Here is a 23,343-nt window from a genome sequence, read left to right on the forward strand (position 1 = left end):
TATTTTATTTGTCGCTTCTGCTTGACCATTGGCTTGTGGATGGTAGGGTGCAGATTTGCGCTGAATTACCATAAACGCATTTAAGAGATGTTGGATAACTTCATTTACAAAGTGTGTCCCTCTATCACTCACCAGCTCGATTGGAAGGCCATAACGTGTAAACACATATTCATATAAGAATTGTGCCGTGGTTCTAGCGTCTGCTTTCGTTGTGGATTTTGCTTCCACCATGATATATTGTGCTTGTGACTGATACGCTGGTGGAGTAATAGGACCAACAAAGTCCAATCTCCATTTAGCGAATGCTCGAGCACTCATCATTGGTCTTAAAGGAATTTCGTCTCTTTTAACTGGTACCTTAGTGCGACATTCATCACATCTTTTCATGAATTCTGTTGCATCTTGAATCATGGTCGGCCACCATATGCCTGCAACCATAATGATTTTTACGATTCTTTCCACTGAAAAGTGACCTCCTGCTATGCCTGCATGAGCTTGTTCCAATAATGGAAAGTAGTCATTTTCATGAGGAACTAACCTCAGCTGGTCATCAGTTCCTCTTTTATACAATTGGTCACTAATGAGGGTATACCTATTTGCTTCGATTTGTAAAGCCTTTTGTCTGGCTTTAGACCAATCTCTTGGCAATTCCTTATTAGTCAAATATTCCACAATAGCATGACTCCATTCGGGTGCTATTGTCACTTGGTATAATGTGGCATAATCCACAGTGGTATTGGATGTGCAAAAGTTGCATTTCTTGATGTAATTAGCTACATCGCCTGCCATTCCTGGCCAATACACTCCAAGTCTTCTTAATTGTTCATAGGTCATTTGATTTCCTCGATGGAATCCCCCTGTTTGTGTATGGGCCTTCGTACTCTTCTGGGCCTATACACAATCTTAGAATCCCATCCTTTCCATGATGGTACATTCTTCCCGCAAGCATTGTGTAATTTTGTGCTTGTCTAACGTCTTCCACCGTGTGTTGTTCGTCAAGATTCATTCCATATGTCAGCAATGGAATAATTCGCTCTGACCATTTCGGTACCATCTCTATATTAAACAGGTATGTGTCTGGGAGATCATCATCTACCCCAGTAGTTTTTTCGCCATGTAGTAATCGAGAAAGGTGGTCTGCTCTTTGATGAGTTTTTCCTTTCTTAACTACTACCGTAAAAGCAAACTCCATCAACACAATGAACCATCTTACAATTCGTCCCGTGTTACAAGGTTTGTTTACTAAGTACAAGAGCGCCTAATGATCCACAAAAAATGTGAATTTGTTCGCAAGTAAGTAATGCCGAAATTTCTTTACCGCATATATCATACCCAATCCTTCTCTTTCAGTGGTGGTATAATTCTTTTATGCACTGTTGAGTTGTCTACTAGCATAACTGATCGGAAAATCTGTATTAACCTCCCCTGGTTGTGCTAATATATAGCCTATTGCAAATTCCGAAGCATCTACATGTACATGGAAGATTTTTGACCAATCTAGTGTTTTTAGAATTGGTGCAGATACCAGTGTATCTTTTAGTTTCTGGAATGACTCCTCACATTCATTGGTCCATATGAAGAGCGTGATTAGACTATACAAGGGTTTTGCTATTACAACGTACATGTAGATAAAACGTCGGTAGTATCCACAATGTCCCATAAATGATTGTACCTCTCGTAGAGTGTTTGGTCTTGGCAATTCTATGATCACCTTTACCTTGTCTTCATCAGTGGTAATTCCATTAGCCGATACTATGTGGCCTAAGATTTTACCTTGTCGGACCATGAATACACATTTTTCTGGGTTGAGGCAAATCCTATACGTTCTGCATTTTTTGAATACCTTTCTAAGATGATCTATATGGTCTTTTCTCAATAAAGAATAGACACACAAGTCATCCATGTAAATATCCAAGAATATTCGCAAGTATTCTTTAAAATCATGTGTCATTAATCTCTGAAATGTGGTTGGAGCATTGGTCAAGCCAAATGGCATTACCCTAAATGCATATATGCCCCATTCTGTTGCAAACGCTGTTTTGCATTGATCTTCTAGTTTGATCCCCAATTGGTTATAACCAGAGAATCCGTCCATAAAGCTATAGGCTTGCTTGCCTGCTACTCATTCCAGGACGTGTTCAGTGATAGGAAGAGGATAGTTGTCCCTTATTGTTGCTGCATTTACCTTCTTGAGATTCACACACACTTGTAATTTCCTGTTCTTCTTAGGTACCACCACTATCGTTGACACCCAGTTCGTGTGCTCTATCTCATAAATAAATTTAGCCTCCATAAGTTTGTCTATCTCTTCCTTTATCCTTTTGGCGAATGTCTCATTGTACGTGTATGGACGTTGTTTGCTTGGCTTTGCATCAGACTTCAGAGGGATTGAATGTTCACAAATGTTAGGATCCACCCCCTTCATATCTTTGTACGACCAGGAAAATACATCACGAAATTCCTTAAGCGTTTTGATCAGTAAGTCCTCTTCTTCTCGGCTTAGATCTGTGGCGATGTAAGCAGGTCAAGGACTTTCTCCCGACTCTGCTAAGTCTATTTTCTTGGCATTCTCTGGCCCATCGTAGGACTCGTTTGATTTAGGCTCTCTCATTGGTTGCTGAACCACCAATCTTCTTTCCTGAATGGTGTACTTACAATAGTGAGGAGGTACATCTATCTTTTTACTCCCATCACTAGCGTTCGTTCCATCCCTACTTTCCATTTCTGTTGTCCATACATTTTTCAGTTTTTGTTTCAAATCATTGTATCTCGATTTCCGTTCAACCTTCGTTATAATTGGATCACCAGAGACATCCAATTTTTCTGTTGCAACTCTTTTTTTTGCTTTGCTGGTTTTCTTAGGTTTCAACAGTCTGGACTTAAATCCTGAGTCTTCAGCAACCTTAAGAAATCTTCCTGACACTTTGTTCTTAGCACAATCAATAGCATGAATGTTCATAAGGAAATGTGTCTTACCTCTGAACTCCGGCATAGGTCTCAGCCTAGTTTGTAGACTGTTATGGTGTCGCCTACTCTTGTATCTTTTTTGGCGTCTCTCACTTTGGTTTGGGAAATTGTAGAAGACGTCATTGTCTTGATCTTGATGGTAGTCTTCCTCTGTATTTTCCGACTTCTCATCATCCGCATTATCTTTGTTTTCACATTGATCAGAAGAATCATAAAATTCTTCTCCCTCCTGCTCGATTTCTTTAGTGGAGATGTCCACATAGCCCACTATCTTCATCTCAAGTTTCGTTTTCGTTTTATAGATCCTCGTATTCTCAGTATCTCCATCGTTCTCGTCTTCCTCCACAATTTTGCTCAACATGTAGTATGGTATGATATCGTAGCCATTCTCGTCACAGAATTTGGTGGGAGTGACTTCATTGACACATACATCCAATGTAGCCAAAATTTGAGACCATTCTAGGGGTTCGAGCTTCTCTTCAGGAAAGGGTTCTCGTATATAGGAATCATCTTCCAAGACCCTCTCTAGTGTCCTTTCATTGTGGTCAAATTCACTACATTGAGATGCTCCGCACATCCATATCTCCTTTTTCTTACAGAGCCACGCTGGGACTTCTAATCCACTAATGGTGGCTGAGTCAAACTCTTCCACAGGTGCTTTCGTGACATCATGGTAGCTATGATTTTTCATGTTTACACGTGTAGTGGTTTCAGCATGTCTTAGATACAAATAATCATACCCCCAGTCCTGCACCATCTTGAGTTGCCTCATGAACAGCCTACCAAGGATAATTTCATAATTGTTCTTCTTGCCGAAATCTACTATGGCAAATGTATGTTCGTACTCTATGCCACATGAAGATACCACAATTGCCTCAAGCAATCCTATAGGCCTTTCTATGTGCCCATCCGCCAGTTGCAATTTCATTCTAGTTGTTCGTATTGCTAGTTTTCCTCATTTTTCCCATAGCATTTTGGTCGCAATGGCAATGCCAGCTCCGCTATCAAGTATGGCCTTAGTCTCTATGCCGTTATATTCAATTGGTAGAGTTGTGTTGCCGTCTTCACCCTCACAATACTCTTTGACCTTGTTGAGTGGCACTGGTCTAGTGTTGACTTTCTTCGGTTCTGTGTCATTAAGCGTTTCGAAGAACTTAAGAGGCGTCCTTATACCAAAATTTTCAAGACATTTGCCCACTTCCGTCCACATGCTTGGCCTAATTTTTAACAATTTTGCCAATGTGATCGTACACTTGACTGGAGTGGTCAACAAGTCTGTCAAGATTTTAGTGTCCAATTGATTTGACCCTCCTATTCTTTGAGAAGGTACTCTTCGAATTTCTGACCTTGCCTCGTAGTCTCCCATGTATGGCGGCAGAGTTCTGAGTGATGCTGGTTTGCTATCTTCAGATGCGACTGAACCATTATCCCCTTGAAATGATTTAGCATCAAAATCCCATGGAGGCTTATTCAAGTTCAACTTCGAGAAAGGCGCTGACTTGACTGTTTTTGTCTTATATTTTTCTTGAGCTTTTCTCACCGTTTCCCATAGCTCTTCAGGCCAATTTTCTTCCACAATAGGGGTATATGGTGGAAAATCTTTCACTGATTCATCAATGCTATTAGGCACGATTCTTGCATCCTCTACATCAGGCAAGGATTTAATGTTTTCTATCTTGTCAGGTACCCTTTGTTTGGTTTTATGAGGTGTTTCATTGTTTGGTGGTTTGATTATTCTATTTCCCACTTCCATAGGTGGAGGCTCTAGTTAAGATTGTGCAGTTTCAATCAGCTGTTTGCACATCTCTAGTCTCTGTTTTTCTATCTCTGGATATGGATATGTCATCCACCTTTGCTCTAGAGTCTGTCTGTTCTTCAATCTTGCTTCATATGCTGCAAGATTGCATCTAAGGGTTCATTGACCTTATCTACCAATACACACCCTCTTGAGCTTGCGCTTCTTGGTCCCTCCGTTGATTTTAGAGAGTCAGACTCTCCTTGCTGTTTAAGTTGCTCTCGAGCTATTGTTAGCTCAGCTTCTACATCTTTCTGTTTTCGCTCACGTCTAGCTTTCATTTTTGCTCTTCGTTCTTTCCAAGGATTATCATGACTGACGCTATACTTTTCAGTCTTGATTTCTTCTTGATTTTCATCGTTACTCTTGGGATGATTGTCATTTTTCCTTGTTTGGACTCTCGTCAAGACCTTTACAGGAATCAGAGTTTCGTTTTCTAAACCTCCATTGGAAGGAAGTGCTCCCAGCATATTCAAAGTAGTTTTTGCTCCTTTGCTCAGGTTTTTAGGGCAATCAGGGATCAAGTGAGTAATTCCACACTCGGTGCAATATGCGTTGACCCTAATGATTTCATCATGAGGACAGTCCCTCAGCCAATGGTCTCCACCACACTTGTAGCATGGTCCCTTAGGTTGTTGAGGTGCTCCTTGAGCTCCTCTTTGTTGGTGTGAAAACCTCTGACCGCTCATGCCTCCGTTGGCTATGAACAACAATGTTCTTTCATCCAAGCTATATCTTCCTTCCCCCGCTGCCTGTGCAGCAGTTGGTGGTCCTGTATTTCCTATCATGCTCCATGGTTTTGGTGTGGAGGGTTCTTCCCGTGGATAATAGACAGAGTTTTCCGCATATCCATTGGGCTCGTCGTAGTATGCATGCATAGGCACCAAAGCCTTCTCATCCGATTCAGTTACTGTTGGTGTGTATCTTATGCCGAATGGTCGTAATCTTGGTAGGGGTGGTTGTTGTCCCAACACTGGTTGTGGTCTTTCTACACCTACAGATCCTGGTAGGTTGCCTGTCTGATATCTAGGCATCAATGGGACTTGAGTGTTAAGTATGGAGCCTGATTTACCCTTGTAATTTTCTGTGGTAAAAGCGCACATTTGTAAGGCCCCCATTATGAGGAGAAGCCATCGTGCGTAAAGGAAAATCACTCGCCGAAAACCAAAATTTTCACGGCAAAAAATCAAGGCGATTGGAGGGTCCGATTTGGACTTATTCACACAAGGGAGGCTACACATGGCTGCCTCTCATAAGAGAGGGCAGCCCTTTTGGCCTATAAAAAGAGGCCATTTCTACACACATTTCATAGAGTGTGAAGTTGATGCAACAAGGTGAGTGTGAGGTGGGGAGAGTGAAGCAAGGCGGGAGCTCCATTAAGGGTATAATCCCTTTGTAAACTACTTCTTGTTTTGAAGTACTAAAGCCATTGAGTGGTTGCTTTCCCGTGGACGTAGCCCACATTGGGTGTGCCACGTATATCGTGTGTACTCTCTCTCTCTCACTCTCTACTCTATAATCTCGTGTATGTAAATTTGTCTCTCTCCATTAAGTAATCTACTCAATTATCTATTTAGCTACGTCTTATTTCCTAACAACTAGTATCAGAGCAAGGTTTGCTTGTAGCTAAATTATCTCAAGGAAAGGATTCCTTGAATTGAGTGGGAGTTATGGTAGAGGAAGGGAAGCTCAAGATTGAGAAGTTCAACGGCAAAAACTATCAACATTGGAAGATGCAGATTGAAGACTATCTCTACCAGAAGGATCTCTATTTGCCACTATGCGGTCTTGCGAAGAAGCCCGTAACAATGGTAGATGAAGCATGGATTGTCCTTGATCGAAAGGCACTGGAAACAATCCGGTTAAGCTTGGCGTCAACGGTGGCCTTCAATGTTTCGGAGATGAAGATCACGGAGGACTTGATGAAGTCACTTGACGACTTCTACGAGAAACCATCGGCATCCAATAAGGTATTTCTTATGAAGCGCTTGTTCAATCTAAAGATGGTAGAGAACGGTTCAGTTGCAGAATATCTAAATGACTTTAACACAAACATAAGTCAACTTCGATCGGTGAAAATCAATTTCGATGACGAAGTGCGAGATCTCCTTATACTATCATCTCTACCGGATAGTTGGGATAGCCTTGTGATGACTGTAAGTAATTCTATTTCTGGCACAAATACTCTTAAGTTTGATGATGTTGTGGGTGTTCTCCTACGCGAGGAAATACGAAGGAGAAGCACATGAGAATCATCAAGTGCTGCATTGTAAGTAGAAACAAGAGGAAGGCCTAAGGAGAGGTTCAAAAACCAAAAGGGTCGTGATCACTCAAGGCGGAGCAAGTCACGCACAAAGTTAGTTCTTGAATGTTGGAACTGCGGCAAGAAGGGCCACGTCAAGAAGGATTGCTGGTCCAAGAAGAAGAAGGAGACAGAGTCTCAAGACAACAAGCCAACTCGGAGGCCAATGTGGCAGGTAAAGTAGAGCAAGATGCTCTAATTCTCTCATTAGACAATGTGTCTAATTCCTGGATAGTAGATTCCTGGGCTTCATTCCATGCGACACCACACAAGCAACATTTCCAAGACTACACCGAAGGTAATTTTGGGTATGTATACTTTGGAGATGATGAAGCTTGTGAGATTGTCGGAAAAGGTACAGTTTCTGTCAAAACTGCTAACGGAAATGAATGGAAGCTTAAAGATGTTAGGCATGTTCCTTCTCTTCGCAAAAATTTGATCTCTACAGGACAATTGGACGATGAAGGTCACAACATTGCATTCGGAAACAAACGGTGGAAGATCTCAAAAGGATCTTTGGTGGTTGCCAAGGGAGAAAAGGTCGGTACACTTTACTTGTGTACTGTTAGCACACAACCTTCATCTTGTGCAGCAACTACAGAAGTTGACAGTGCGGTGTGGCACTACCGACTTGGGCATATGAGTGCCAAAGGAATGCAAATCCTTCAAACAAAGAAGATTCTACCAGGTTTGAAAGAAGTGGACTTAGAGTCCTGTGAAGATTGTGTTTATGGTAAACAAAAGAGGGTAAAATTTCAAAAATCAGGAAATGAAAGAAAAAATAAAAAACTTGAGTTGGTTCATTCTAATGTTTGGGGTCCTGCAAGTACACCATCACTTGGTGGCTCATTGTACTATGTAACATTCATAGACGATGCGACTAGAAAAACATGGGTTTATGTCATGAAGAATAAATCCGATGTATTTTCCATATTTCAAAGGTGGAAAGCCTTTGTGGAGAATGAAACAGGTACCAAGGTTAAATGCCTCAGATCCGACAATGGAGGCCAATATTGCAGCCAAGCTTTTGAAAGCTTTTGTGCTAGCAATGGAATTCAGAGGCAAAGGAAAACCCCAAGGACACCTCAAAAAAATGGGATTTCGGAAAGGATGAATAGGACAATCATGGAGCGAGCACGAAGCATGCGGCTACATGAGGCCTACCGCTTGAGCTTTGGGCGGAAGCTGTAAGTACGTCTGTGTACTTAATCAATCAGTCACCCTCAACGGCATTGGATGGGGGAGTTCCAGAAGAGGAATGGACAGGTAAACCGGTGAATTATGCATTTCTCAAAGTGTTTGGGTGTGAGGCTTTCATGCATAGAGATAGAAGCCTAAGATCAAAGCTAGATGCAAAGTCCAAAAAGTGTTTCTTCATTGGCTATGGAAAAGGTGACTTTGGGTATCGCCTATGGAATCCTGAAGATGGTAAAATCTTAAGGAGTAGGGATATAATTTTTAACGAAAAAAATATGTATAGAGATTACTTGGAAAGAAAATAAACAAAAGAAACAAGTGATGAGTACATGGAGCTTGAGGACGGTGAAGACTCAAGGACTGCAAACGGTGACAATGTGCAACAACGTCAACCAAATGAGGAGCCTCAACCTATTCCCCGAAGATCTATAAGAGCAAGTAGACCTCCAGAAAGGTTTGTTCCTTCCTTCAACCATCTCTTGATCTCAGATTTTGGAGAGCTATGCAACATGAATCCAAAGAAGAATGGACGAAGAGCATGCAAGTGGAGATGGACTCACTACATCGCAACCAAACATGGGAGTTGGTTGAGTTGCCTAAAGGTAAGCGGCACTTCAAAACAAATGGGTTTACAAGGTGAAGGAAGAAGGTGGGAAGAAAATGTACAAGTCTAGGCTTGTGGTAAAAGGGTTTTCTCAAAAGAAAGGTATTGACTTCAATGAAATATTTTCTCCTGTTGTAAAAATGAACTCAATTAGGCTTGTCTTAAGCCTTGTGGCTGCTCATGATCTAAATATTGAGCAAATGGATGTAAATACGGCATTCCCTCACGGTGACTTAGAGGAGAAAATCTACATGCTTCAACCAAAGGGGTATGAAGTAAAAGGTAAGGAGAAAATGGTTTGCAGATTAAAGAAGAGCTTGTATGGTTTAAAACAAGCATCAAGACAATGGTACTTTAAGTTTGATCGATGTTACGGCATTAGCCGCACATGCGGTCCTGCGGAGGTCTGGACACTACGGATCAGGAGTCATGCGGTATGTGGTGGCAGTAGCGACAGTTCTTCACGGGATATCATGGGACAGGAGTGTGTGCACCGTTCCTGATCTGTGCTGGAGCAGCGGTTGTATATGGAGGGGCATACCTGTCTTTTGATGTAACTTAACCAATCTCTATGATATTCATGGCATCTACTGTTGTAACTCTGAGTCTGGAATATACATGAATGAAGCAAGAGGTGTTCTGTGCCTGTGTACTGTGTACTTCCTTCTCTTGTCATTCTATATGTTGATGTTCATATAATGTAGTTGCGGGTAATCATTCCCGTAATGCCTATTGCTCCAGTGCGGGCAATAGCCATTACATCTAGCGACCACCATGCGTGATGGACAGCCTGCGATGAATATGCATGCGCACTAGGTTGCAGGGTCCGCCTGACCTTGTGGTTCCAATTGTAGGAAGACGACGGAGGAGAGGCGGTTCAGATGAATTTGTCTTTTCTTCACCGTAGATTGAGGAATCTGTATCTCCATCACCAAGCCCGGTGCGTGATAGGCGGTTTCGGCGAGCGAGACGTACTCCACACAGTCAGTCATATCCTCCTCTCGTACGTTCACCCTCACCCACATAGGTTGCTCCACCACCGTCTCCGGTAAGCAGTCCGGGGGTATCTCCGCCACTGTCTCCACCTCCTAGTGCTCGTCAGCTTTTCCCGGGAGGAGGAGGAACAGTTGGGCAAGGGGTGATGGCTCATCCTCAGATTAAGTATAGTCGGTTTTGAGGTCTTTCGAGTGAAGACCCTGATGCACATTTGCACCAATTCAATAAAGCTTATGGATTGAATCATCCTGGGGTGGTGATTCCTCTCCATCAACAATCAGTGTTTGAATCTACACTCTCAGGGAAAGCTGCGAAATGGTTGTCCGAATACCCTGATGACCATTTCCAGACGTATGCCGACGGATCCATAGAGTTTCTACGAAGGATTCGAACGGAAAAGACAGTCCCTCAACATTTGGAGAAGCTTCGAACGCTCCGGCAGAAGTCATTGCCAGTGGAGCATTACGCTGCAAAATTTCGGATGCTTTTGCAGAGGGTACCTCAGGCACAAAGACTGGCAGCCGAAGTGCTGAATGATTATTTTTGCGGGGGCTCAACAAGGATCTTAGAACAGCTATGGCAACAGTGGATAAGGTAACTACTCCACTGGATACTGTAATTGCTAGGGCTGTAGTAGCAGGAGAGGCTTTAGAGGATACAGAATATCCAAAGAATTCAAAGAAGAAAGACATGAAGAAATCTCATCGGAAGTCACAGGACAGTGGCAGTGATAGTTCGGAGTCGGAATCCGCAGTATCTGATTCCTCGGACTCAGGCAACAACGATTTGGGGAAAGAATCGGAGGAGACACCGCGGAAAAAATCCCAACGTCATGGGAAATGTGTATCATCCGGATCGACGGAATCGGCTGCAGTGGCTAAAAGTCTGAAGGAAATATGGTGTACCCAATTTCGAAATCCGGGCCATGCTGCTCAGGAATGTGCAATGAATCAGAAGTGGTGTGCGATTTGCACGACCAATACTCATAATACAGTGGAATGTTATTTCAATGGCCGGGGTCGTCGGAGTAGAGGGGACTCTTCTACCTGGCAACAACCACAGATAGGGCAGGGACAAGAGCATGCTGTGGCGATGGCTCATGCTCATACATCAGAGACGCCTGTGCAAGGTCAAGCAGGAGGACGAGGTCAAGGGGAGGACGAGGTCGCGGAAGAGGTGACCAAGATCCTAATCGCCCCAAGAAATGCCTTTTCTGTTTGGGGGATGGACATTGGCGATCTGAGTGTACTGAAGCTATGGAATACGATCGGAAAAAGCTAGAACGCGCTGCAGGGAAACAGCCTAGTGTGGCTATGGTTCAGATTGAAGGACTGGAGGAGTCTGACCCAATGGTTTCATTAATCGCGCGATTGGGTAAAAGTGTGGTTCCAACTCCCGATGTGAAAATTCTGGATTGGACGGTTCAGGAAGAAGTGTGGAAAAAGACTGTGTCCTGGTTGCCACAATCCGCACCATCAGTGAAGACAGTAGGACCATCGACATCGACTATGCCATCGACTGTGGGTCTGGAAATAAAGGAAGGGAAAGCTGGAAATAAGGATGATATTAAAGAACAGGAGAAGTAGAATTCAGTTTGGAAAGAGGTTCTCATGTCACCAATTCAAGTACCTCTGGGTTCATTGCTGAAATTAGTCCCGAATTTCCATAATGCATTGCTGCGACAATCGGCCACTGAGCTGCGGGAAGTCACCATTGGGAAGGTTGAAAGCGAGGATGATGATTCAGTCCTGTTGCCGGCGAATAGGATCACATATACCCGCATTCCGGAGCTTTCAGTTCGATACCATGGCACATACATTGACAAGGTACTCTTGGATGGAGGAGCGGGGGTAAACATTATCACCCAAGCAGTGTGTGAGCGTTTTGGTCTCAGTGATTGGGAGCCTGCACCCTTTGTAGTCCGCATGGCAGATTAAAGAAGAGTGCAACCAGTGGGTTTACTTTGGGGCATTGTTTTGGATGTGGCGGGGTTATCCTTTGCTGTTTCCTTAGTAGTCTTGAATATTGAAGATCATAATCAGAATTATCACATTATCTTGGGAAGACCCTGGTTACGACAAGCGAGGGTAAAGCATAATTGGGAAGCAAATATTCTTACAGTAAAGAAGGGTAAAAGAAAAGTGCGTGTGATGCTGGGAACATGCCGACAACCAGTTCAGGCAGCATGGCCAGTGATAGCTGAAACAATTAATATGGTGGAAGGATTAGCAGAGGATGAAGAGGAACAATTTCTCAAAGCTAACCCGGATTTGGTTTCTCTATACCTTGCGGATATTTCTCTGATTCCGAAAGGGAATGCGGTGGGGGTTTCACGAACTCCAGGAGGAATAAGGGAGCAACAAGAGGTGCTTCTGAGTCCTGAATCATTGGAGGACGTGATTCAGTAAGAACGAGCGTTTGAGGCGCAAATGGGAAAAATTACAAGGGTTAAGGAAGATGAATTAGAGAAGGTTTTTCTTGGGGAGCAAGCGGAGTCGCAGCCCATATACATTAGTAAGCAGGTGGAGGAAAGTTTTAGAGATGATTTGATCAAGTTACTGACAGAGTTTAAGGATGTTTTCGCATGGGAATATGCGGATATGCAGGGATTGGATCCTAAGTTTTATCAGCACACGATCAATCTGAAACCGGATGCGGTGCCAGTGAAGCAAACTTATACAGGATGAATCCGAATGTGGCATAGCAAGTTAAGATGGAAATTGATCGCCTATTGGAAGTGGGTTTTATTACCCCTATTGATAATCCGGAGTGGATTTCTCCAATTGTGGTCGTACCAAAGAAAAATAAGCAAATCCGAATTTGTGTGGATTACCTGAAATTGAATGCAGCTACTGTTCCAGATCCTTTTCCTCTTCCGTTTTTGGATTCCATTTTGGATGATGTAGCAGGACATGAGATGTATACTTTTTTGGATGGATTTAGTGGATATAATCAAATCCGTATGGCATTGCGGGATCAGCCAAAAACAACTTTTATTACCGCATGGGGAGTATTTGCTTGTACAGTAATGTGGTTTGGATTGCGGAATGCACCTTCCACTTTTCAAAGGGATATGTTTCAAATCTTTGGGCCTTATTTGACGGATTTTATGAGGATTTTTTTGGATGATCTCAGTGTTTTTGGAGCACAATTGGAGCATTTGAAACAATTACGGTTATGCTTTATGAAATGCAGAGAGGTGAAATTCAGTTTGAATCCTTTAAAGTGTGCATTTGCTGTCCGCAGTGGCAGGTTACTGGGGCATATCATTTCTGAAGATGGTATTTCTGTGGATCCGGATAAAATTGCCGCAATTAGGGAAGCGCCTGCACCGTGGAACTAGAAGCAATGTCAGATTTTCCTAGGTCAAGCCCGATGGCATGGGAGGCATTTGCGGTTTGTCGCGCATTTGGCAATCTCGATTACTCAGGCAGCTCATGCTATAGATTTTGAATGGACACAGGAATGTGATTTGGCTTTTCGGAGATTAAAACTGCAGCTATCCAAAGCTCCGATTATGCTGGCACCAAATTGGGGTGAGGATTTTCATGTGTTCGTGGATGCTTCGGATCGAGCTATTGGCAGTGTGCTGATGCAGGAACAAAGTCAAGGATGGTTCCGACCTGTCTATTATGCCAGTAGACGATTATCATCTGCAGAAAGAAATTATTCTGTAACTGAAAGGGAATGTTTAGGGATGATTTATTGAGTGAAGAAATTCCGACACTATCTGTTGGGCTGACGTTTTTTCTTCCATGTGGACCATTCGGCTCTTTTATACCTAGTAAGGCAACAAAATTTGACGGGAAGATTGGCCAGATGGGTGCTTTTGCTGTAGGAATTTGACTTTGAGGTCATACATCGGCCAAGGGCCCGGCCAGGGGCTCAGCATGCGGTGGTTGACTACCTATCTAGGTTAGATTCCGGAGAGCCGCCGACGGGTGTAGCTGATGAATTTTTGGATGCGTCTCTGTTTCTAACAGGAGTAGCTGCAGAGGATAGCACAGTTCCGCAACAGGCGAGGGTTATTCCTAGCATTCCATGGACATGGTATGAGGAGATGTTTCATTTTCTCGACAGCGGCGAAATGCCTTCTTTCTTGTCCAGCCATCAGAGGAAACGTATGGCTATCAGAAGCCGGAATTTTGAGATTATTATGGGGAAGCTCTATTATCGTACAGTGGCAGAGGTGTTACTCCGATGTGTGCTACCACAGGAGCAGGAAGCAGTATTAGAGGAAGTCCATACTGGTATTACGGGAGGTCACTTTGCAGCATTAATCACAGCTCGAAAGGTTCTCCAATCTCGATTATCGTGGCCCACATTGTTTTAGGATGCGAGAAATTATGTGCAACAGTGTGATGTGTGTCAACGGTTGGGGCAACCTACCGAATGGTCCAGAATGCCTTTTCAGCCAGTTTTGCCTTTGGAGCCTTTTCAAAAGTGGGGTTTGGATTTTGTTGGTCCTTTTAAACCAATGGCAGCTCACACAGGAAATAAGTATATCTTGACAGCCACGGATTACGCTACCAAATGGGTGGAGGCATGGCCTTTGAAAGACAACACAGCAGTTTCTGTGGCGGGATGCTTGTATAAGGATATATTTTCTAGATATGGCTGCCCTATTGAGTTGGTTAGTGATAGGGAAAGTCATTTTTTGAATAAGGTGATGGAGAGAATGCTACGGTTCTATTTTGTATTACACAGGAAGTCTTCTCCATATTATCCTCAGGCGAATGGGCAAGCAGAATCAACTAATAAGCAATTGATTCGGATTTTAACAAAGTTGGTGAATATGCATCGGACGGATTGGGATGTGAAACTTCCTTCCGCCTTATGGGCCTATCGGACAGCTTATAAAGTGGCAACAGGATTGACTCCTTTTAAGTTGGCTTTTGGCATGGAGGCAATCACTCCGGTGGAGCATGTGATTCCGAGTATGCGGATGTTGATTGTGGATCGGCTTCTTCTGGAGGATTCTGTGATTTATTGATTGGATGTTTTGTAGGAATTGGATGAAGAGCGGCTGAATAGTTTTGCGGTGCTGCAGGATCTGTAGTCTAGGTGGAAAAAATGGCTGGATCGCCCGAAAGCACGGCAATTTGTTCGGGGACAGCTGGTCCTTGTCTTCAATTCCCATCTCGGGAAGATGCCGGGGAAGCTTAAATTACGGTGGTCAGGACCATTCTGGATTTTTCAAGCGTGCGGACCCATCTCTTTTTATTTGGCGGATTTAAGGGGGGACGTTATTTCTGTGCCGGTCAATGGTTTCAGATTGCGCCATTATGTTTCACCTACCACGATTCAGTGCCCCTTTGCTGTGTCACAAGAGCCGAAAGCCGCCCTAATCATGATTGGGGATTCTTTTGCATGAAATCTTGGAAAACGGGGAAGGATCTATGATGGTTGTGACACCGTGGATCGCCCTATTTTGGGAACTCATTGTGGAAAGGTTACTACTGCATGCAGACGATTTTTATTGTGGTTCTCTTGTTTCGTGTGTCGTGCGCTCTTAGTGCTCTACTCTCTGCTCCGTCATCTCATCGCCACCATGACAGCTTCCCTTCTGCAATGTGTCCCTTTCACTCCCGTGCAACAGCTCGCGCTTCAACGAGTGGACGCATGGTTGCAAGACTTGCGGCTGCGTGTGTTCGCCAACCTGGATTGGCAAGGGATCCTAGTTCACTCGCAGGTAGCAGGTTTGATTGAGCAACTGGCTGCTGGCGATATGGTGGTGTTGAATAATCAGCAGCTTCAGTTGACAGCAGAAAGGATTTCAAGGTGTTGTTGTTTGCCCAACGATGGCGTGGTGTGTGCCTCTCATGTGATCCCTGCTGCAGATGTAGAACAAGAATTTGGTTTGAAGGTCAAAGGGGAGTATAAATTGTCAGGGTTGTCAGATGTAGCAACCAGGGATGCATATAGGTGGTTTCTCGAGGCCATTTGGCTGCAGGCCAAAAATTATACCATTTCGACCCGAGCAAGAAATGTATTGCATTCGGCCGACTTTGGGCCAGTAGCTTGGGCAGTGGTGGTCAGAGAACGACTGCTGGCGGAATGCCAACGAGTAATGGCACAGTTGGGGAGGAATACCCCAATCAATACAAAGGTGGGCCAACTGCTCACATTGATTTTTCCGTTGAGAGAAGTTTTTCCTCTCGCTCTGCGTCCTCTCTGCCACTTTGAAGATGATCGCTTGATGGTCCAAGGCACTAATGCTCCGCTGTCGCAAACACAAAGCTTGGCAGTGCCGGCTGAGAGGGAAACACAACAGCAATAGGTGGGCGTTGGATATTTTCCTGGTCCATCGACAGTAGTGGTATCTTCTGGAGCCCAAGAGATGGCCACTACAGGTGCAGGATCAGCAAGCCGCAAGCGCGGCAGGGAGGAACAACAATTTTCGACACCACCTCCGGCAACTGCATCTCTTGTTTTGGAAGATTCTGCGGTGGCTCGCTGGCGTCGCCGAATGCAGGAGAGAGTGAGTAATGCTACTCCTTTGCGGACGAGCTCTTCTCCGGTTGCGGATGTCCCCGCTCAACCAAAAACTTCGGGTACTACTAATGCGGCTGCCTCGACGGGAGGTACTCTCCCCGCAGCGCTACCTTGGGAGGCTATGGCAGCAACGACCCCTGCTGACCAATTACAGGCATGCATCACATTTTTGAGCAGACTTGCAGAGTCTATTCACGGCACACGGACACCCTATCGCCTACGATGGACACGTATTATGTATTATTTAGAGTCAGGTACCGGGCTTGTCGTACCAATAGGGAAAGGTAGAGTGATCGCCGATGAGAGGCGCACTTTAACTTGGACATTCAAGGGATTAGTTGGTTAAGCATGGGCGCCCAAGTGTGAATGGGGTGAGCTCCTATAAAAGCCAACTAAACCTAATTTTTACTCATTCTCTCATTTGTGCAATTGAAGAGTGCTCTTGCTCCATCTCCATCTCCATCTTCTTCTTCTTCACCTCCTTGTGTGTGTGTGTGTGTGTGTGTGTGTGTGAGAGAGAGAGAGAGAGAGAGAGAGAGAGAGAGGGAGAGTGTGTGTGCGATCGAGCATTACGAAGGCACGGCGGCGGCGAGGCGGTTGAGCGCGGCACGACTGCAGCTTCTTCTTCATCGCGGCGAGGAATCCACCACGAAGGCGAGCGTAGAGCGGTGAGTGACACACGCTTTGTTTTCTTGAGCTTGCTAGTTTAGGCTTGTTGTGTGCTTGGAGCCGTTTGTGGCTCGCACACGATGTATTGGCAAGTCCCTTGCTTCGACAGTGCGGCAAGGAGCGCACATTTTTGGCGCCGCTGCCGGGGATATGCCCTACACTAAGCTCGGTTAGCACTTTACGCTTCCTTGTGGTGCAATTTCTATCATAGGAAAGGCAGGGAAGGAGTACGTGGAGATTTCTGTTTTTTGCGTTTTCTGCATTTGCTGTCAAGTTTCAATTTCTGCGATTTTCTGTATTTCTGCGTTTTTTCAATTTTCTGCATTTCTGCATTTTCAAGTTCAGCGTTTTCAATTTCTACGATTTTCTGTATTTCTGCGTTTTTTCAATTTTCTGCATTTCTGCATTTTCAATTTCGGCGTTTTCAATTTCTGCAATTTTCTGCATTTCTGCGTTTTTTCAATTTTCTGCATTTCTGCATTTTCAATTTCTGTATTTTCTGCATTAAAAAAAAAAAAGTTTTTTTGGAAAAAAAATTTCTGAAAAAAAATAATATTTTAAATTTTTTTTTATTTTTTCTCCCAAAAAAAAAAATCTGAATTTAAAAAAATAAAAATAAAAATTCGGAAATAAAAAACGCGAGTGAGCGGGCGGCAAAATTTCTCGAAAATAAAAAACGTGACTCTTAAAACGGACGGGTTGGTTTGTATAAAAGATAGATTGGGACCGATTTCCCAAGCCCAAGCCCAAGCCCAAGCCCAAGCCTTAGTCCTCAGTCTTGTGATACATACTATACTCACTCTTATATATATACCCTACTCCCTCAAGAGAGAATGAGAGCATGTGGGACAAGTCCTCCACTCTCCTTCTTTCTCTTCCCACTTGCACCCTTAGACTTTCTAGTTTGGGCCTAGTTCCCTACTGGAAATTAACAGTTTTAGGGATTCCGAGGGCATAGAGTGACCAAACGGAGGGCTGTAAAGCACGGCACGACCCTCTGACCGATACGCTCGTTTCGAGCTATCACACGGCCCATTCCACGACACGCTCTAAAAAATCTAACAAAAAAACAAACAAAAAACACGCTAAAAACTAGCCACAAGGCCTCCTAGAGCAGCTTTTTGACACCTTAGGGTATCAAAAGCACATGCACTTACGCTCTGGACGGGTGCTAGAACACGAGTATATTGAGGGTGCCTCTATTCATACGGACACCCATTACCCATCCACGATAAGCTCTAGACCCTCAGCGAGGACACAAGGTAGCACCACCCAAGACCCTAAAATAGCCGCTAGTGATTCCTCCTCCGACTCAGAAATCATGGAAGCATACCCTACCCAAAACACTGAGAGAGAAGGCCATGCACCTCCCGAGGCTCCACAGCCTAGTACTAGTATGTTTAGCCGTTTCATGGAAACATTAGGTAGAGCTACTCGCTCGGAACCTGATGCAAATGAAGCACACGAAGGGGGTGGGGAAGTGGACTCTCCTTTCACATCGCACGTGGACCCCACACCCCCAAAGAGTGTCCATGTGGATATCCTACCAACTTCTTACCAAGAAGGCCCTGTTGAGCTGCCTCCTTCAGAAGTTCCCTCTAGAGTACCGTTGGTGACAAGTAAAACCACGGGGAGCAACATTGCTTCTACCTCACAAGAAACCGTTAACACGTCGACTCTAGAAGGATTGTTCATTAATGATCATTGGACATACGACCTCCACACTGAGGTGTTGACGGATCTACACTCTGGCCACGCCTACCATGTAGGATGGATAGAGATTGTACAATCCACCTCTAGTGCCACGAGCATCGAAGATCAACAGAAAATGATCTGTAATGTTATCCATGGAATTATTCAATTAGAAAGGCAAAACCGAGGGGTAAATATACTCTCAACTGGCCCCATGAGATTTCTGGATACGAGCAAGGCTCAACAGCCTACTCTATCACAAATGGAGACTCCTCTAATGAGCCCCATGGACCCATCTTACGTCATTTCACCTGGGGTCTCTATGCAATCTGAGCCTCCGAGCGAAAACTTTAGCTTCCATAACTTGGCTCAACCCTCTATCAAGGAAAACACAGTGCTCACTCTAGGGATAAGCCTAACAGAGAATGTACCGATGACATCTACGGTTAGCGCAGTGCCACTACCTAGTGTTGTAGTACCTAATATGGGGCCTCGACCGTATGTGCCTCTAGCCCCTTATGCACACATGGCCCCCACACCTCCAATAGTACCACTTGTTTACGCTCCTCGAGTGCCGCTCCCTAGCCCTTATCCGAGTGGACCTATGCCCGATTATGTTCCATATCCTGCATCATCCACACATATGCCAAGACCGGCACCTGTTCCTCTCCCACATATGATTCCAAGAGTACCTCCATCGGCCCTGCCTCCTCACATAGGTGACTTGGCAGCGTTTGCTCAAACCATAGGTCGATCTATCGCGGAAAATATGCGTCACGCATCTGATAGAGAGCCTAGAAGTAAGGCAGTACAAATTGCCAAACTCACGCAAAAATTCAATGGGGACGAAGATGCTAGGAAACACATTGAAGTGTTTGAACAAGTATGTGATTCCTTAGGGGAACACAACGAACTACATAAGTGCAATGCCTTAAGCTTGACATTAAGTGGGAAGGCTGGAGATTGGTATAGGACCCTAAGGGTGGACGAGAAAACAATCTACCCTACCCTTCGAAGGTTGTTTCTAAAGGAGTACATACGAGAAGGTGTGCTTTGGGGTGTAGCATCTCAGCTACAGAAGGCCGAACGTAAGGAAGGAGAGTCAGTAAGGGACTTCATTAGTCGTCTAAAGCACTTAAACTCTCGCTGCCCTGTAAATGAGCGCTTCAACAATAACCAACTGCTTGATCGATTCATTCGAGGGTTGAGGAATGAAGGAATCTATAATGGACTAGTGATTAGAGGTATCACAACCTGGGAAGATGTCACTGCCAATGCAATCCAATTAGAGGACAACTTGATGATAGCAGGCATGAGGGTGTCTACTGACACGAGATCCACTAGCTCACAAGCCATTGAGTATGAACCCATGACTGCAAAGCCCATTGCCAATGAGCCAAAGTTATTTGAGACATTCTTGACAGACCTCACCAAGGCAATCCAAGAGTCTCTTAAGGATAATCGACCCCCTCAAAATAGTCACATGTATCCAAGAAGGGAGCAACAATGGTGTTCCATTTGCTTAGGTCCACATAGCACTAGTGAGTGCCCTACGTTTAGAGTAAAATTTAATGGAACTTGCAACGCATGTGGTAGGTATGGTCACCAAGCTAAGGATTGTTTAATGATCAAACGTATGATGGCAAATAGACCACCTGTAGCCTGGACGGATGCGCCTCGAGCTCCTGTATTGATGCCTACTCCACCTGTTGAGCAACTACCGCAACACATGGTCCCTAGATCTCAAAATGTTGTACAAGCTACACCGCTACCACCTCCTGTGCTAGGACCGCAGCCCCCGCATCCAAGAGTCGCCCCTATGAACCAAGTGGGTTGCGAGCCATCAAATGCTTATGCAGATGGCTGTGAGGAGGAAATAGACACTAGTATTGCCTACGGACTTGATACATTGGAAGAGTGTCCTATATACTACATGGAAGATTGTTGGGGGCAAGTCAAGCCGGTTTATCAAGCTGCTGCTCTCGCATCCAGGGGTCAAAATATCAACACCCAGGCTAGGAGGCCACCTCTTCAATGCTACGAGTGTGGTGGACTACATCGAGCAGCGGAGTGCCCTATTAGGCTGCAAAAGAATGCTGCACAGATGCAAATGAATCAAGGGAGCACGTCTGCAATGCCAATACTCACATGTAATCGTTGTGGCATAGATCACTTGATTGCCCAATGCCCCTATAACCCAAATGCGCCTAAAATCACACCCCTGAATTTGGTCGAAATTGCTAGTGTGACATCGCCAATACCACCCGTCGCACCCGCTTATGCGATTACACGGTCCATGCTTCAAGGGCCAGGACATATCCTCGAAGAGAGAGATACCGCGTCAGTTATCCAAGCAAAGAAAAAGAAGACACGAAGGAAGAAGTCGCAGAATACGGAAAAGTCAAAGCCAAGTTCAAAAACAAACATAGGAACAGGAGATGACCCCGTGTATATGAATGACCTCGAGGATGATTCAGATTCAATCGAGACAATGGAGACTAGAACCAATACCACAAAGGGAAAGACCGACAAAGAAAACCGTAACATGGAACCAAATGAAAACCGAATAAGAGAAAACCATAAAGAGCCTCTGAAAACACCACAAGTGTTTCCAAATCCAATCCAAGACCCCCAAGATAAACCGCAGGGGCAAAAAGGGAAGAATCGTAAAAAGAAGATTGGGACGTACCCAAACCCAGTAGACGAGATTGAGCAGGTGAAACATCTAAGAGGTTTAGTGGAGGAGACTCAAAGGAAACTAGAACTAGAACCCATGCAGGTCAAAATTCATGACACAGTGTTTCCCACGCAAGTTCATCCACCCCACATGAACCATAGACCGTTAGCCATATCTAGTATCATCCAAGAAGGGAGTGAGGACAGGACATCAGAAAGTGAGCATACACCCTTCTTGTTGGAAAGGATGTTTAACGAAGGAATACCTGATCCCATTGAGGAATATGAGATTCCATCCTCACCAGTTCCTAGTCAAGGACCTACACCCTGCAAAACGCCAATGAATGTTGCCAAACTAGTGGACTTCATGTCTTCTGAGGTCCGAACCACGATCATAGCAAAGCTGTATGGAGATCCTGAGTTATTCCTTGCACTTCGAGCATTCCTTAACGGAGAGCTACGAACGGGATTACCGCAGTTTGCGCAACCAAATAGGCCTGACTCGATTATGATTGATGAGGAAAATCATGTGCAATCACTTGACTTAGATGGACAGGAGTCTGTGATCGAGGTACCCATTAACGAATTAGGGCAGTATTTTGAAGGCGAAGGTCTAATGCGACCCTACCCATCACTACCAAGGGATTAACTATAAAGGGAATTCTTGATGGTGGTGCGGGAGTTAGCATCGTTACAAAAGATTGTTGGGAATCCATGGGAAAACCCCGCCTCAGTGTTACTAACATTGTGGTAAAGATGGCAAATGGTACCATAGCCAAACCTATGGGGATGCTCAAGGATCTTAAGATCAAAGTTCTAGGACACAAGGTACGACATACGTTCATTGTAATGGATTTCTCTAAACACCTTATGTCATATGAAATGATTTTAGGACGACCATTCATGAGGGAAGCACAAATGGTTCATGATTGGTCTAAAAATCATGTCTATTTGCAATTCCAAGACTTTGTCCTTAGAGTGGATTTGGTGACTGGTAAGGTACACCCCTTAGGGAGTAAAACCATTATTGATCATCGCTCTGACACCACAGTTCACTCGGCCCCACTACAATATTGTTACACTTGTAAGAAGGATACAGACATTGGCCAAGATTCTCCTTATATGGATGTGTTACCGGGTATGACGGAATCAGACAATGTGGATTGGGTCCACCTAGCATCAACCATAGACACTTGGGGAAATAGGGGGACGACCTGGGTAACACCTGAGGGGGATGAAATGCCTATACCCTTAAATATGCTACAAGCAATGCATATCGCTTCCGACAAGACTCATCCTAATGTAACGAAGAAAACATACAAGTGGGTCCCTAAAGCTTCTTTAGTGACCATAGCTAGTGCTAAAAAACAGATGCCTTGTAAGAAACGTACCACTCGCTCCAAGAAAAGTAAGAAAATGTTGCGATGGATCCCTAAACGACTATTGGAAGCCCAAGGCTACTATCAAGGAAATGATCAAATCTGGGTGCCAAAACGTAGATTGTGCTCTTACCTATCACCTGACCCAAGTGAGCCCAATCACGTAGCTCCAAAACGAATCAAGGATCATGGAAAGAAAAAAATCACAGAATGCTACACACCCGCTCCCAAGCTAGTTTGGGTACCAAAGAAAGAACGATTTGTTCCACCTAGCTCAGGAAGGGGGGAGTCCCATGAAGCTTCTAGCTCCTCATGTAATACATCCATAGAGGTAAAAGCTTCTACACAGCCTCCATCTATAGTAGTGGACCTCCATGAAGCTACAAAAGAATCCACACCTCCCAGTGTTCAAGAATCACCTGATGAACCACTTCAAGTTCAATCCTGGGAGAGTACCTTACTACCCTTGCGGCTTGACGAGGCACCTAGGGTAATAGAAAACTACTGGCAAAAATCCTCACCTATTACCAACTGGAACAATTGGTTTCAAAGGGTGACAAGCTCATTTCAA

This window comes from Adiantum capillus-veneris, chromosome 18 (genome assembly GCF_014529385.1).
Source record: "Adiantum capillus-veneris isolate H3 chromosome 18, ASM1452938v2, whole genome shotgun sequence".
NCBI lineage: Eukaryota > Viridiplantae > Streptophyta > Polypodiopsida > Polypodiales > Pteridaceae > Adiantum > Adiantum capillus-veneris.